The sequence below is a fragment of the Canis lupus genome, chromosome 31 (genome assembly GCF_003254725.2).
Source record: "Canis lupus dingo isolate Sandy chromosome 31, ASM325472v2, whole genome shotgun sequence".
In the NCBI taxonomy this organism is placed as follows: Eukaryota; Metazoa; Chordata; class Mammalia; order Carnivora; family Canidae; genus Canis; species Canis lupus.
The window spans coordinates 38766918-38781742 of NC_064273.1; the positions used below are offsets into that span (position 1 = coordinate 38766918).

Genomic DNA, 14825 nt, shown 5'->3' on the forward strand with positions numbered 1-14825 from the left:
TTTAACGGCATAGAAATGGGATCATGCTGCCTCTGCCCTCGGAGTCCGTTTTCTTGACATGTGCAGTGGCTGCGGGGCCCGCAGCGGGGTGGCGGGGTCAGTGTTGGCGGTCCCGATGCCTGCACACCGTCCCGACATGGAGCTCTCTCAAAGGGTCTCCCTTGGGTCGCTCTCAGGCTTTTGCTGCTACGACCGCATGCACGTCCCTGTTACAAAACAAGGATGTGGTCTGGAGCGGGGTGCGGGGCCGGGGCACGTGGCTGAGCTGGCTCCAGAGACCCCAGCAGAGACAGGACACAGTGGGGTGGCCTTCGAGATCCTCTGCTCAGTGTCTTCAGATCTTTAAGTTGCCTGCAAATAACGAGCACCAAAGGCCCTGCTTTCCCAGACTGTGCACCTGGGGACTGTCTCACAGGCCTTGCACACGAGGCTCCTGTGTGATGTCTCTGCAAGCGATTTCCTGACTGTTTATCACTGTGTCCCTTCTGTCGAGCAGCAGATATGCTCCAGGCACCCGTGTGTGGCCCTCCTCCGGGTGTGGGTGTCAAGAACATCTTCTCCCCCCCCCCGTTACCACCTGTCTCTCAACTTTCTTTAGGATCTTTGACTCACAAGGCTCTTCCGTGTGACACAGCCGAGCATGCTGGACCTTTCTCTCCAGGTGGGTGACACCCATCCCCTGCCACAGGTGCCCTCTTTCCTTCTGCATCCAGTTCATGCCAGAGGCCCAAGGATGGCCTGCACCCTGGCTCCTGCCCGTTGGCTTCTGGTGGGTCCAGCCCCAGGGAGGCTCCAGCAAGAGTGGAGACTGTGAGCAGTGAGTTTGGGAACCGAGTCCCCAGGTCCTCCTGCTGGTCACTGAGGTCAGTGAGACCCTCCACAAAGCCTGCAGCTCCCGCAGGGGTCTGCTCCCTGGAACTCCCTCTGGCTCCAGCAAATGTGTCTCCCTACTCCCTGGTGTTACCTGTCCCAGGTGCGTGCATCCTGCTGGATTCCTTAAACCTTACTACCCACACCTTAATGAAAAGAATCTCTTTCTAAGATTCTCACAAAATCTCCATTCTGAGGGTGCCCTCTGTGTCTTGCCAGGGCCCTGATGGGTACAATAGCCAAACTTGTGCACCATGTTTGTGAAATCTTTTCCAACTGCGATCTCTAAAAGAGAGTCACCTATTTCTCTGCCTAGAAATTCACTGTTCTGTTTTTGACATTTGCATCCTCAATCCACAGGGACTTAGTTGTATCTTTTTCCATATGAATAGTGATTTTTCCTAGCCCCACTGGCTGAAAGGGTTTCTTCTTTCCCATGGACATGCCATGCCCTCATGAATACATCTCTTTCCATGTTCTCCATCCAATCCTGGCACCCAGTCGTCTCTCTATGCAACAACCTCATATCACCCCAATTACCATGATTTTATGCTGATCCCAACATGTGGTAGGGAAACTCCCTTCCCTCTTCCCTCAAGATAAGATCTTGCTTATCCCAGTTTTTTTTTTTAATTCTTCTGTGTACATTTTAGAACAATCCCAACATGTTCCGTGAAATACCTTGTTGGGATCTTGATTAAAAATGCATTAAAGCTAGGCATCAATTTGGGGAGAATTGTCATCTTTATAATATGGGTCCCTATCCATGAATATGGTATGCCATTCTATTTATGGTTTTGAAAAATTTATCCTAGTGAAATTTCATAATTTCTACTGCAGAGGTCTCACACATCTTTTGATAGATTTATTCTTAAATGCTTGATATTCTGCGACTCTACTGTAAATGTGTTCTCTCTTTTCTTGAGGCTTGTTTGTCAGCAGTATGCAGAAATCCAACTGACTGTTATATATTAATCTTATATTCTGGTTACTTCACTAAGTTCTCCTTTTATTTACATCTGTAGATTCTTGGGGGGGGGGTGTTAATGTAAACAATCATGGTACCTGAAAATGAGGCAGCTTTGCTTCCTCTTTTTCAGTCTTTGATGGCATCACACCAATTGGGGTAGTTACAGGGTGGCAGGCTTCAAATTCATACAGAAGGACCCTTCTAGCAACAAAAGCAGCACATCACAGATGAGACCGCCTCCGTCGGTTCACGAAGGTATCCTGAGTGAGGTTGAGGTACCGCATTTCTTGGGAAGCAGGAACAAGGTGAGGTGGTCTACGTGACACCAAAGTGACTTCCAGCTTCCATATTTTGAGTCCCAGTTTACTTCTTTTCCCCAGCAACCTTGGCCTGGTGGCAGTGGTTCTCAAAATCCAATATTCAGAAACTGGAAGTGTTTAGATCAGCCTACTTACTGTCTGGCTCACAAATTCCCAGTCTGCAGGATAGGGCGGAGGGTTCCTGCACCTTCATGCACTGTGAGCCTGTGGCCCAGCTTGAGTCGTACTCCACAGGGGTCTGTGACATCTATACCTGCCTCTCCTTTCGTACCCGCAGCATGGAGACCAGGCATCCAGAGTGTCCCAACCAACCTGCCCTGCCCGGCAGCCATTCCCCAGAATGACTCATCATTAGAACCACACAGGACCCCACAGGACCCCACACGACCACCCGGCTGGGCCTCATCTCTGCAGATTCTGACCCCACAGGGTCTTGGAAGAGCCCAGGAATCTGTGTTTTTAAAAACAACACCCACAGGTATTCTGATGGTTGGGATTTGACCCCTGCTAGGAATCACCTGTGGGATCATCCTGTGGTGGGCTGACGGGCTCCGGGTGAACCTTCCATCCAAGACCTTGAGAATTTGTGACTTTGAGCCAATGTGTAAGTATGGCTCTAGCTTGCCTGTGAGAAGGAGATTTTTGGAGAGCTGGCAGGGGATTCCAGGCAAGCTCAAGGAGGGACAGACAGAGGAGGTCAGCCTGGGGGCAGCACAGCCCTCCTCTCGAGGCACCTGCAGGGGAACCATCTTGTCTGACAGGTTCGGACCAGGCTCTGCAGCTGGAGGTGGAGGTGGGCGTCTCCACATCCATTAACTTCAGGAAGTCCTGGTTGGCCAACGAGACATCAGATGTACCCTGACCTCCAGACCCAGAGTCCCTGGAGGGCCTTCATCTACCCTCAGCTCCCACCTTTAGTCCAAACATAATGCAAGCATCAAGCAAAACCCAAGTGTGTGCAGTGACATCAAATCCAGGGCAAGTCTGTCGGAAGGTGATCACCTTGGTAGAGGGTGGTGACTTGGAAGGGATGTGAGGCTCTTCCGAAATCCTGGTGACCTTCTGCTTCCTGGCCTGGGTACATGGGTGTGTTAACTCTGTGAGGATCTGCAGGGCTAAGCACTTAGAATTTGTACACTTTTGTATCTGCACGAAGGCTTCAATAAAAAATTCATTAAAAACACTACAACTGCAGGATTCGTGTAAAGCAAGTGACACAAGAACACACATAGCACAGCATATGTGTGGTGCCCCAGCCACGCCCTCCCACACCCCTGAATGCTTGGATTATTAAATAAGAAAGGATGGCAATAAATGAGTAAGCATTCGGCACGAGAAGATGCTGAGAGAAGAACAGAACAAACCAACGGAACGAGAGAGCACGTAGTTAACAGGGAAGAGGGTCAGGCACTCCTCGTGGAGGACGGACACACTGCCCAGCTCCTTACAGGTCCTCCTCACTGTCCCGGAAATGATCTGGCTCCACCCAAGTTTCTTTCTTTTTTTTTTTTTAATTAATTAATTAATTAATTTATGATAGTCACACAGACAGAGAGAGAGGCAGAGACACAGGCAGAGGGAGAAGCAGGCTCCATGCACTGGGAGCCCGACGTGGGATTTGATCCCGGGTCTCCAGGATCATGCCCTGGGCCAAAGGCAGGCGCCAAACTGCTGCGCCACCCAGGGATCCCTCCACCCAAGTTTCAATCTCGTCAGTAAGTCCCTGTTAGAGGCCGGGCGGGAGGTCGGTCAGCGTCTGCTGGCCTGGGCTGCATGAGGCTGGATGTCCCCGGCCCCTGAGCCTCTGTCCCTCTGGACGTGTGTCCTTCTCTCTGTGGTCTTCTCTGTCCAGAGACCCTGTGAGGGCGCGGTTCTCTGAGGCCGAGCCCAAGCGTGAGTCCTGGGGGGAACCTCCCCGCTCCCGGAGGTGTTGCCCTTCTGCGCGGCTCCGGCACCTTCGGCCCCAATGGCCCAGGTCCCCGGGGCGGCTCACGGCTGTGGTTCTCTCACAGGGTCTCAGCTTAGGGTGCCTCACGACCCCCCACCTGTTTACGACTTTCTCCCAACAGGTCCATTCTGCTGGGAGTCGAGTGTGAGTCCTCCGGGCAGATGGAAGGTCCTGGGGACGGGGCCTCAGGCCTGTGGTCATCCCTGTCACCCCGCATGGCCGCACACACTCATGAGGCTCGGCATTTCTTTACTGACGACCGGTTGAAATGTCAACGTGATTAAAGTAGGGGGTGTGAGGCCCCGGAGGGGCGCAGGCAGGGGCAGGGGGCAGGGGGCGCGGCAGGGTTTCCCGTCCACATGGGCCCTAGCACCAGCCATACCTGGCGCTCACCTCTGTTCCCTTTTATTTAATACAGAAGATGCTCCCCACAACCCCGCAGGCTCCAGGAGGGCTTCTCGCCACCTGGGGCCCCTTTGCCGCTTTACCCAAGGAGGAGAGCTGCTTTCCCAAGTCTCAGGGCTGCATGTGAATGACGCAGCCTATTTCTGAGCCTGAGCTCAGAGCCTATTTTGTGCTCCTCGGGGGGCATCTGAACCGCTTCCTGATGACGCAGCCCGACGAACCAGGTTACAGGGTCAGAGGATCTGAAAATTCTTACTGCTCCGAACATATGTTACCAATTTGTTCTTGAAATAAAGGGGGAGGAAGGGAGGAAGGAAGGAGGGAAGGAGGGAAGGAGGGAAGGATGGAAGAGGGGAGGGAGGTGGAAGGAGGGAAGGGGGAGGGAGGGGGAAGGAGAGAAGGGGGAGGGAAGGAGAAGAGGGGGAGGGGAGGGAGGGGGAAGGAGGGGGAAGGAGGGAAGGGGAGGGGAAGGAGAAGAGGGGGAGGGGCGGGGGAGGAAGAGGGAGGGGAAGGAGGAAAGGAGGGAAGGGGGAGGGGAAGGAGGGGAGGGGAAGGAGGACAGGGAGGGGGAGGGGAAGGAAGGAAGGGGGAGGGGAAGGTGAAGGAGGGAAGGGGGAGGAGGGAAGGGGGAGGAGGGAAGGAGGGGAGGGGGAGGGAAGGGGGAGGGAAAGGGGAGGGAAGGAGGGGAGGGGGGAGGGAGGTGCCTCTGAGGCGTGGTGCCCAAACACCTGAACACAAGGAGAACGAACCCAGAGAAGCGCCCACGTCCCAGCACGCACGGTCTGGGCAGCGCGGGTGCGAGTGCTGCCCGGCGGCTCCCTGTCACCCCCCTGTCACCTCCCTGTCGCCCTCGTCCCAGGATTTCTGTGGCTCCCAGCCTGGGATGGGCCGGCTGCCTCCGTGGCCCAGCCCTTTCCTTCTGCCATGATGAGACTGAGGCCACCCGAGGGCGTCTCTCCGGGGAACCTTCACACCAACATGTCACGGGCACAGAGGGCTCGGCTGCCAGCGGCCACCTCACAGGCCACGTCAGCGCAGGGCGGGGGGGGCCGCACAGATGCACCGACTCTTGAGAACCATGACGCCCACGGAGCCCCCGCGAGTCGGAAGCAGAGCCGGCTGGGAGGAAGCGCCGAGCCCCGCGGTCTGCAGGCCTTGGGCAAAGGGACCGGGCCGGTGGTCTCCCCTCCGCCCAGCAGGCCTCGGGCCTGCCTTTTCCTTCCTTTCTGCAGAACCCCCAGAGGGAGGCTGAGAAAACAGGAAAGGGGGGAGCGGCTGGGGCAGCCATCGGGAGCTCAGAGGAAGGGGCACAATGGATGGGGGGCCCCCCTGAGCCCCGGGTCACCAGCCCTGGGGCCTCCCGACCACTGCCGGGTCCAGGGCCGGGAGTGCTCGCAGGTCCCCACGGCTCCTGGCGGCTCGGCGGGGCCTGCCCTGGGTGCCCCTCGTCAGCCGAGCGCTTTCCCGGAGGCCCCCTCCCACCACAGCCGTTCACGTGGAACTCTGGTCTTCGGGCTTTTATTTACTTTATTGTAAGAGAGAGCGTGTGCCAGAAGCGTGCGCCTGGTGCCTGCGCAGGGTTCACAGAGCAGGAACGTAAACACCCACTGCCCCAAATGCACCACCGGGTGGTCAGCTTGCTCCTGAAGCAACTCCGGGCAAGGACTCCAGGCCAGGGGACGAGCCCGGGAGTCACGGCAGGGCTTGGAGGAACGAGAGGTGGCGGGAACCGGCCCTCAAAGGGCCTGTGGTCGAACCAGCTGCCACTGCGGGCAGACGTCTGGGGGACCAGCGGCTCAGAGCCGGCCCACCCGGGAGGCTTGCCGTGCGCATCCGGGGAGCCCTCGGGCCCAGAGCGGAGGCTGGTGGCGCTCTCGTTCGTCCAGGGAGTGACCTGAACTGGCCGGACAGCGGGGATTTGGGTGAGGCCCCGGCGGCGTCTGCTGCACCATCTCCCAAACAGCCTTCCTGTCCCCCAAGACGCTCATCATTCTTCATCACACTTTGACCCCATGTGTGTGGACACTCGCATACATTTTGTTGTGCTTTTTGAGCTCTGTGAAGAACCTCCCTGGATGCCTCCTGCCGGCCTCTCCCACAAGGTGACATTGCTGAGGCCCATCGCGTTGGTGCAGCCTCCTGTGTCACCTGGGATGCAGGAAGGAAAACCATCCACACCTCGTTCGAGACACGGAACTGAATGTGGGGAACAGGGCCACGGACAGGACTGAGATACCAGGCAGGCGGCGTGAGGCAACGGCGGGAAACCACTCTGTCCCCCTGCTGGAGGGAGCGGGGGAGAAGGCCAGGAGCCACCTTCCAGAACCAAGGCAGACTGCTGGGTGGGGGTTGGAACATGGAGGGCACATGCGCTGACGGACATGCGAGTGGGAGAAATGCCCTGGCCTTGCCCTCCCCCCGGCTTCCAACCTCTTGCCAGCACCTCCCTGCCCCTGAGGCCTGCTGGCCGCCTGTTGACAGGAGGCTGGGAGATGTACCTTTTTGGTGTGGATCAGAGTTGGCACAGGAAGGGCAAGGAATGGATCTGAGTACAAGCAGACACATGTGTGCATAGTTCATGCTCACACCTGTGTGGTGTTCCTGGACTGACCATGTGCTTGGTTTCTCCCATAAGCTTTGCTTTGCATGTCACCTGGTTTGTCTATGGCAAGTGTTTCTCTAGACAGTGTTTCCAAACTTTCTGACCCGGGACATACACACACACACACACACACACACACACACACACACGCCAATGGTTCTGAAGCAACCCTACCGCTAGAGGGTGCAGGGCTTGCTGGTATTTGCCATGCTAGGGCCGAGCACTGGGGGGCAGCACCAGCACCACCAGCAGCACCACCAGCAGTCACCAGCACCATCATCACCAGCAGCACCACCAGCAGCACCAGCAGCACCACCAGCAGCACCAGCAGCACCACCAGCAGCAGCAGCACCAGCAGCACCAGGCAGCAGCACCAGCACCACCAGCAGCACCACCAGCACCAGCAGCACCAGCAGCACCAGCACGACCAGCAGCACCAGCACCACCAGCAGCACCCACCCGCAGCACCAGCACCAGCACCACCAGCAGCTACCAGCAGCACCACCAGCAGCACCTAGCAGCAGCACCACCAGCACAACCACCAGCACCACCAGCAGCACCACCATCATCATCATCACCATCACCACCATCATCACCACCATCATCATCATCACCATCACCACCATCATCACCACCATCATCATCATCACCATCATCACCACCATCATCACCACCATCACCACCATCATCACCACCATCATCATCACCACCATCACCATCATCACCATCACCGCCATCACCGCCATCACCATCACCATCACCATCATCACCACCATCATCATCATCACCATCATCATCACCACCATCATAACCACCATCACCACCATCATCACCACCATCATCATCACCACCATCACCACCATCATCACCATCACCACCATCATCACCATCATCACCACCATCACCATCATCACCATCATCACCATCACCACCATCATCACCATCACCACCATCATCACCACCCTCATCACCATCACCATCACCACCATCATCACCATCATCACCACCATCATCATCACCACCATCATAACCACCATCACCACCATCATCACCACCATCATCATCATCACCATCACCACCATCATTACCACCATCATCATCATCACCATCATCACCACCATCATCACCACCATCACCACCATCATCACCACCATCATCTTCATCACCACCATCATCATCACCACCATCATCATCACCACCATCACCATCATCACCATCACCGCCATCACCGCCATCACCATCACCATCATCACCACCATCATCATCATCACCATCATCATCACCACCATCATAACCACCATCACCACCATCATCACCACCATCATCATCACCACCATCACCACCATCATCACCATCACCACCATCATCACCATCATCACCACCATCATCATCACCACCATCACCACCATCATCACCATCATCACCATCATCACCACCATCATCACCACCATTATCATCACCACCATCAACATCACAACCATCACCATCACCATCATCACCACCATCATCATCACTGCTTGTGTCCCACTAACTTGATTGACTCACTCTCTAATGAATACAATTTGAAGATTCCAAAAACGCTGCCCCAGGGGGATATCTGGGAATGGCACAGTGGCATCACTGGGTGTGCATGTCTTTAACTTTATAAGGAAACGATAAGTATTTTGCAAACAGGACTGCTCTGCGGACCCCCTGGCCATGTAGGATAGCCCCAATCACCTTGAGCTCTTGCCAACACCTGGTTGTGCGAGTAACCTCACCATAGGTCTGTTTGCACTGCTTACTGATGAGGGACAGCAACTTTTCATTTCCTTACCCGACATTCCTACCTTGTTTCTGTGACATTTGTTCTTAGCCCATCATCTATTGTGTCATTCAATTTTTTCTTTTTTTTCTTTTTCTTTTTTTTTTTTTTTAAGTAGGCTCCACACCCAGCATGGAGACCAACACAGGGCTTAAACTTACGACTCTGAGATCAGACCTAAGCTGAAATAGAGTTGGATGTTCAACACCCAGGCACTCCTGATTCTTTCCATTTTTAATTTGTAGATGTTCTCTATATATTTAGGGTACTAATCCTTTGTGGCAAATGTCTTTTCTCAATTGACGGCCTAATATTCACTTTCCTTTTTGTGTCTTTTTACAAATAGTCCTTTACTTCAATGTGATTGTATGTATCAATCCTGTCATTTACGGATGAAAGTTTTGTGTTTTAAGAAATCCTTCCTTCTCTTGTGATCATAAAATCTTTTTCTATATATTCAGATTACAATATTTTTTCACATTTACATTCCTTTATTCTGTTTGGGATTCATTACTATTTCTGAATCAGAATCTGAGGTAGAGATTCAATTTCCATCTTAACCCTGTGGATACAATGCTTTGTGAGGTCTGCACCATTTCTAAGGTCTGTCCTTCCCAAGGAGCTGTAAATGACTGCTTTGTCTCCACATTTGCACGGGTGTTTTGGGGGGCTTCCTACTCTGTTTGGTTAATCTCTTCATCTATTTCCCTGCCCACACTACTCTGTCTTAATTATTGTAGTATTTATTTATTTATTTATTTATTTATTATTTATTTATTTTTATGTAGGCTCCATGCCCAGTATGGAGGTCAATGTGGGGCTCGAACTCACGACCCTGGGATCAAGACCCGAGTGGAGATCGAGAGTCAGATGCTTAACCGACTGAGACACCCAGGTGCTCCAGTTATTGTGGCTTCGATACATCTTGAGTTAGCAAAGTCTCCTCCTGGTTCTTCTGGAGTGTCTTAACAATTCTTGGACATGTGTTCTTTCATACGAATCTTCGATTCAATTCGTGAGGTCCCGTAAAACCCCACTGGCATTTTATCTGAATTGCGCTGAAGCTGAACATCAGTTTGGAGAGCATCAAATTGTAGGCATCTTACGAGGATCTGGTCTTCCTATTCACGAGCGTGGCGTCTCCCCCCAGGGAAAGGCACCTGCTGGGTTGTTCCACAGCTTGGGAGCACCTCATGGAGGGGGGAGTAGTGAGGGGGGTATCTGTTCCCCTGCACATGGCCTGGCTCTGGCTGGGGGACACAGAAGCTGACATTGACCTGGAGTGGCCTGGGCTCAGTGTCTGGGGACACGAGGCCACCACAGCACCTGTCACAGGTGAGGAGCAAGATTTTCTGTAACTGCAAGAAAACCCGCTTGTTCCAAACCCACTCATTTTCTGCAACAAACTTTTCATTTTTTAACCTGTGGATGCAAATCAAACATGTCATTCGTCACATTTTTGAGGTGGCCTTCTAGGAAACAGTGGTCCTCTTATTTGCCCATCGTCACTCTGCCCTCCAGGTTGAATGGCGTGTCCACGAAGTCCAGGTCCTTCCCAGAATCTTAGTGTGTGGTCTGACTTGGGAGTAGGGTGTTTGCAGATGTGATAAGTCAAGAAGAGGGCAGGCTGGAGTGGGGTGGACCCTAAATCCCATTGCCAGTGTCCTCATAAGAAGAAGGGAAAAGGGGATCCCTGGGTGGCTCAGCGGTTTAGTGCCTGCCTTCGGCTCAGGGAGTGACCCCGGGGTCCCAGGATTGAGTCCTGCATTGGGCTCCCTGCATGGAGCCTGCTTCTCCCTCTTCCTGTGTCTCTGCCTCTCTGTGTCTCTCATGAATAAATAAAATCTTAAAAAAAAAAAAAAAAAAGAAGGGAAGAGACATAGACACGGGGACAGGACAGCTGTGTAAAGACAGGCACGTGTCCACGAGCCGCACACACCAAGGACCACCGGCAACCAGAGAAGCGGGGAGAAGCCTGGGAAGGGTCCGCCTCCCAGCCCTCGGAGGAGCCAGCCCTGCCCAAGCCTGAACCTCAGGTGTCCGGCCTCCAGACTGTGGGGCAGTAGGTTTCTGTGAAGTCTCCGGTCCACGGCCCTTTGTCACGGCGGCCACAGGATGTTCCCACACCTGGGACACATGCCTCTCACCTGAGCTGATTGGTCTTCATCACTGTGTGGGGCAGAGGGAGGGTGAGCCCGGGCCTGAGGCAGGATGGGGCCTGCTGGGGTCCGCTGCGGTCACACCGCGGGGTGGCTCCCACCCACACTTGCTCCAGGGAAAGCCTGCGTGGGGAGCTGGAGAGCCGGCGTGACCTTGCGGCCCTAGGGCCCCTCCTGGCCATGGCCGGTCATTGGGGTCTCAGCGTGGTTCAGGGTGGTTCTGGAAGGCCGGCAGTTGTGAGGCGGGTGAGCTCAGCGGACTCTGGTTTGAGGAGCCAGGATGGCGGCAGCTGGCATTTGGGCTCCTCCCTGGAGCCACACGCAGGCTCCGGTGCAAGGGCCGGGCCCCGCCGTCCCCTGAGGGTCCCCGCGTCCGTGACCGGCACGGGCTCTCTCTCTAACACGAACACACGCTGCAGCCACCTGAGGGCCTTTGCCCAGCGCGGCGCCGACCTGCAGGCTAATGGCCTTTTCCCGAAACGCTCCTTTGGGGAAACGGTGGATGTGCTCAGGGAAGTGGCTGCAAGCGCCCCCGCCCCCGCCGCTGCTGTCCCCCAGCACAGGGGCCCCTTGGCCTTTGAGTTTCCAAATTTCCAAAGGTGGTTCCTGCTCCACGCCGACCTCTGCTCCTCAGAAACAACAAAGCTAAGGTTGCCTTTTGCTCGTTATCTCACTTTTTGGCCCTTAGATAAGGTTCACGAGCTGTGACCGTCTCCACCGGCCGCGGCGGCGAGCGTGCGGCGTGGGGAACGCCCTGACCACCGGGGTGCCCGAGCTCCCGGCCTGGCAAGCACGGCTCCAGGGTGCAGATTGGATTAACACCCGACCTGCCTCTGATATACCCGTGAACAGCGTTGTTGATCCTTGATTGGCAGTCAGTGAACCGCACGGAAGCTCCACGATCCGATGCGGCTCGACGCCTGCATAGCCCCGGGGATCCCTCGGCAGCACCCACGTGGTGGACAAGCCCCGCATTACGTTCCCAGCTCAGTGCTGTTACGAATGAAGCCGCCTGCACCCTGGGGTGCATGTCCCTGCGTGGATCCCTCCTTCCTTCCCCTGGACCAGCCCCCAGGGCGGGCACAGCAGGGCCACGTGTACCTTTTTGAGAAACCGTCCACCTGCCTTCAGACGCGGTTGACCCTCTGCGGACGCCTCGCTCACGCCGGCTCACCGAACAGGGTTTTGACTTGACGCCGGTGCGAGGGCGACACGCGTTCAGCAGACACCATCCTTCGCACCCGGGACAAGGCCCCTTCCCGGGGCTGGCGATACGCAGCCCGAGGGGCAACGGCCCGCGGACACACTGGCCACCGTCGCCTGCCCACACGCTGTCCATTGGTCCCGGCGGGCGTTGGGCAGTCACATGCGGGCTGGACTCTCGGCGGGTAGGCCCTGCCCCAGGGCTTCACCGCCCCCCTGCATGCACCGCGCAGGGCTATTAAATGCATTTCCACTTACAGTCTTTTCAACTTAGGGTGGAGTTAGCAGCCGGGACCCCACCCTGAGTTGGGGCGGACCCGAACCCCGTGATTGGGGGGGGGGGCAGCAGCTGATCCTGCCCACACGCGGTGGGTGGGCCTTCCAGCCCCGGGCGGCTCTCGCAGGGTCCCCCGGTCTCCGCAGGCGAAGGCTCCGTCACACCTCTGTCCGCACTCGCCCACGGAAGCACCTGGCCTTCTCCGGAGCCCTGCTCCTTCCTTGTCCCCGCTGCCCCCGTGGGGATTCAGACGCAGGGAGGTCACGACCCTTCCCCACGTCACCAACCTGGTGAGGCCCCGGGTCAGGGCGGGGGTCCCCGTGGGGTCCTCCAGGAAGGGCATCTGACCCCACGAGCGGCAGGCCCCCTGCCCTCAGCCGCGAAGACTTCCTGTCCTCAGCGGTCGCTTCTCAAGGACCTGTGGGGCAGGGGGCGTCCCCAGAGGCCACTGAACACCCATGATGTCTGGGCCACTCTGCAGAGCCAGGACCTCGCAGCCCGGCAGGGGTTTCTGTGACAAGGAAGGTCGGGGCCACCTGGGATGGGGGCGCTGAGGTGGAGAAGGAGGGGACACGCGGCCCGGCCTGAGATGCACAGGGCACCCCGCGGCCCACCCTCCCCAGCCCTGCCATAGCGGGAGAGGCCCGGTGGCTGCTTTGGGGAGAGAAGCCGTGAGCCCGGCGGGCGCGGTGCTCCGACCCGGATGAGTCAGCGGGATGGAGACCCACGGGCCCGCTCCTCGCTGGGGTTGGCTCCCTTCTTGCACGCGCTCCTGGTGGCGGCGTGCTGCACAAAGCCAGACAGCCAGGCCCGCGGGCGCGAGGTGAGTCGGCGCCCCATTCCTCGTGACCCTGGGCGGTGGCTTCGTCCCCACCCGCCGCCTCCGGCCCAGGCCGCACGGGAGCGGGCGCGGCGCCTCCTGAGCCCGCCTTGCCCGCGATGGCACCGGGAGGGCCCGGGGGCGACGGAGCCCAGCCCGCGTCTTTGGGGTCTCAGGGGAAACAGATGCAGCGGACGTGCGGGGACGTGGCCATACCCGTCTCTGCAAGAAAACTCGCAAGGAGAGTCGGCGCTTTCAGGACTGTCCGGGAGCTTCGGCACCGCCGACGAGGGCTGCACGGGGCCCGGAGCCGCCCAGGTATTAGGGCAGCCGCGCGGCTCGCCGGACCTGAAGGAGCTTGGAGTGAACAACCGTCTGCAGCTTTCCTGGAACCCACGGCTCAGGATGAAACCCCAGTGGAGGAAGGAGAGGAGACGAGAAGAGCCTCCCCGCGGGAGCGTGGGGCCGGCTCCCCGGGTGGGCCTGAGGACGCAGGGGCCACCTCACCCGAGAGGGGGATAGGCCTCCAGGCACGGGGAGGAGCGGGAGGCTGCGCAGCGAGGGGGCCCGAACAGGAGTGGAGGGTGAGCAGGACACGGTGAAGGGGGCCAGGACGGCCGGGGACAGAGGCGGGCCCGGCGGCCACGGTCTGCAGGCCCATGCACCAAGCCAGCAGGGGGACGGAGCCACCACGGGCTCCCCCGTCGCGGTGAAACTGCGCCTTTACCTTCTTGGTGGAGGACGATTGGAACAGCCACGAGGGCACGGAATGGCTTGGTGGTCGTGTCGGCTGGAGCGGCAGAGGCAGAGATCGAGAGGCAGGTGCACTGGGGAGACAGCGGTAGCGCGGGCTGGGAGGCAGGGAGGAGAGAAGGGTGACGCAGAGGCTCCCACATGACTGGCCCGGGGCGGGGGGCACGACTCTCCAGGACCGGGAGTGCCAAGAGCTGCCGTCAGGCTGGCACATGGGGTGGCGGGGTGAGCGCTGGGGCCCCCTCCGTGCCCGACCAGCCCTGCAACCCAGGGGGAGGTGCCTCGCCTCCCTGAGCCCCATGTCTAAAGTGGAACAAAATACCCCCGAGACTCCCTCTCCTGCCTCAGCCTCCACGCCCTGCGGTGCCGAACTTGTCGACTGTCTCACTGGGTCCTCAGCCAGCACCGACGGCAAACAGTGCTGCTGCCACCATTTCACAGACGAGGCTTGCCAAGGTCCACGCCGGAGAGCAGGTGTAGGCCGCCTGGCCAAAAGGGTAGACCGTCACCTGTCCGCTCTCCCGGCCCGCCGTGTGGACGCTCAGCTGTGAATCGGCGGCTGGTTCCCCTGAACACAGGGCCTGGAATGAAAGGTGAAGTGTGGGGATCCCCGGGTGGCGCAGCGGTTTGGCGCCTGCCTTTGGCCCAGGGCGTGATCCTGGAGTCCCCGGATCGAGTCCCGCGTCGGGCTCCC

The 14825-nt window shown here is 57.5% G+C and overlaps 1 pseudogene; it reads left to right on the forward strand.

The window, feature by feature from the left end:
• The first annotated feature begins 7731 nt into the window (after positions 1 to 7731).
• Positions 7732 to 8259, forward strand: LOC125754128 (uncharacterized; annotated as a pseudogene).
• The last annotated feature ends 6566 nt before the right edge of the window (positions 8260 to 14825 follow it).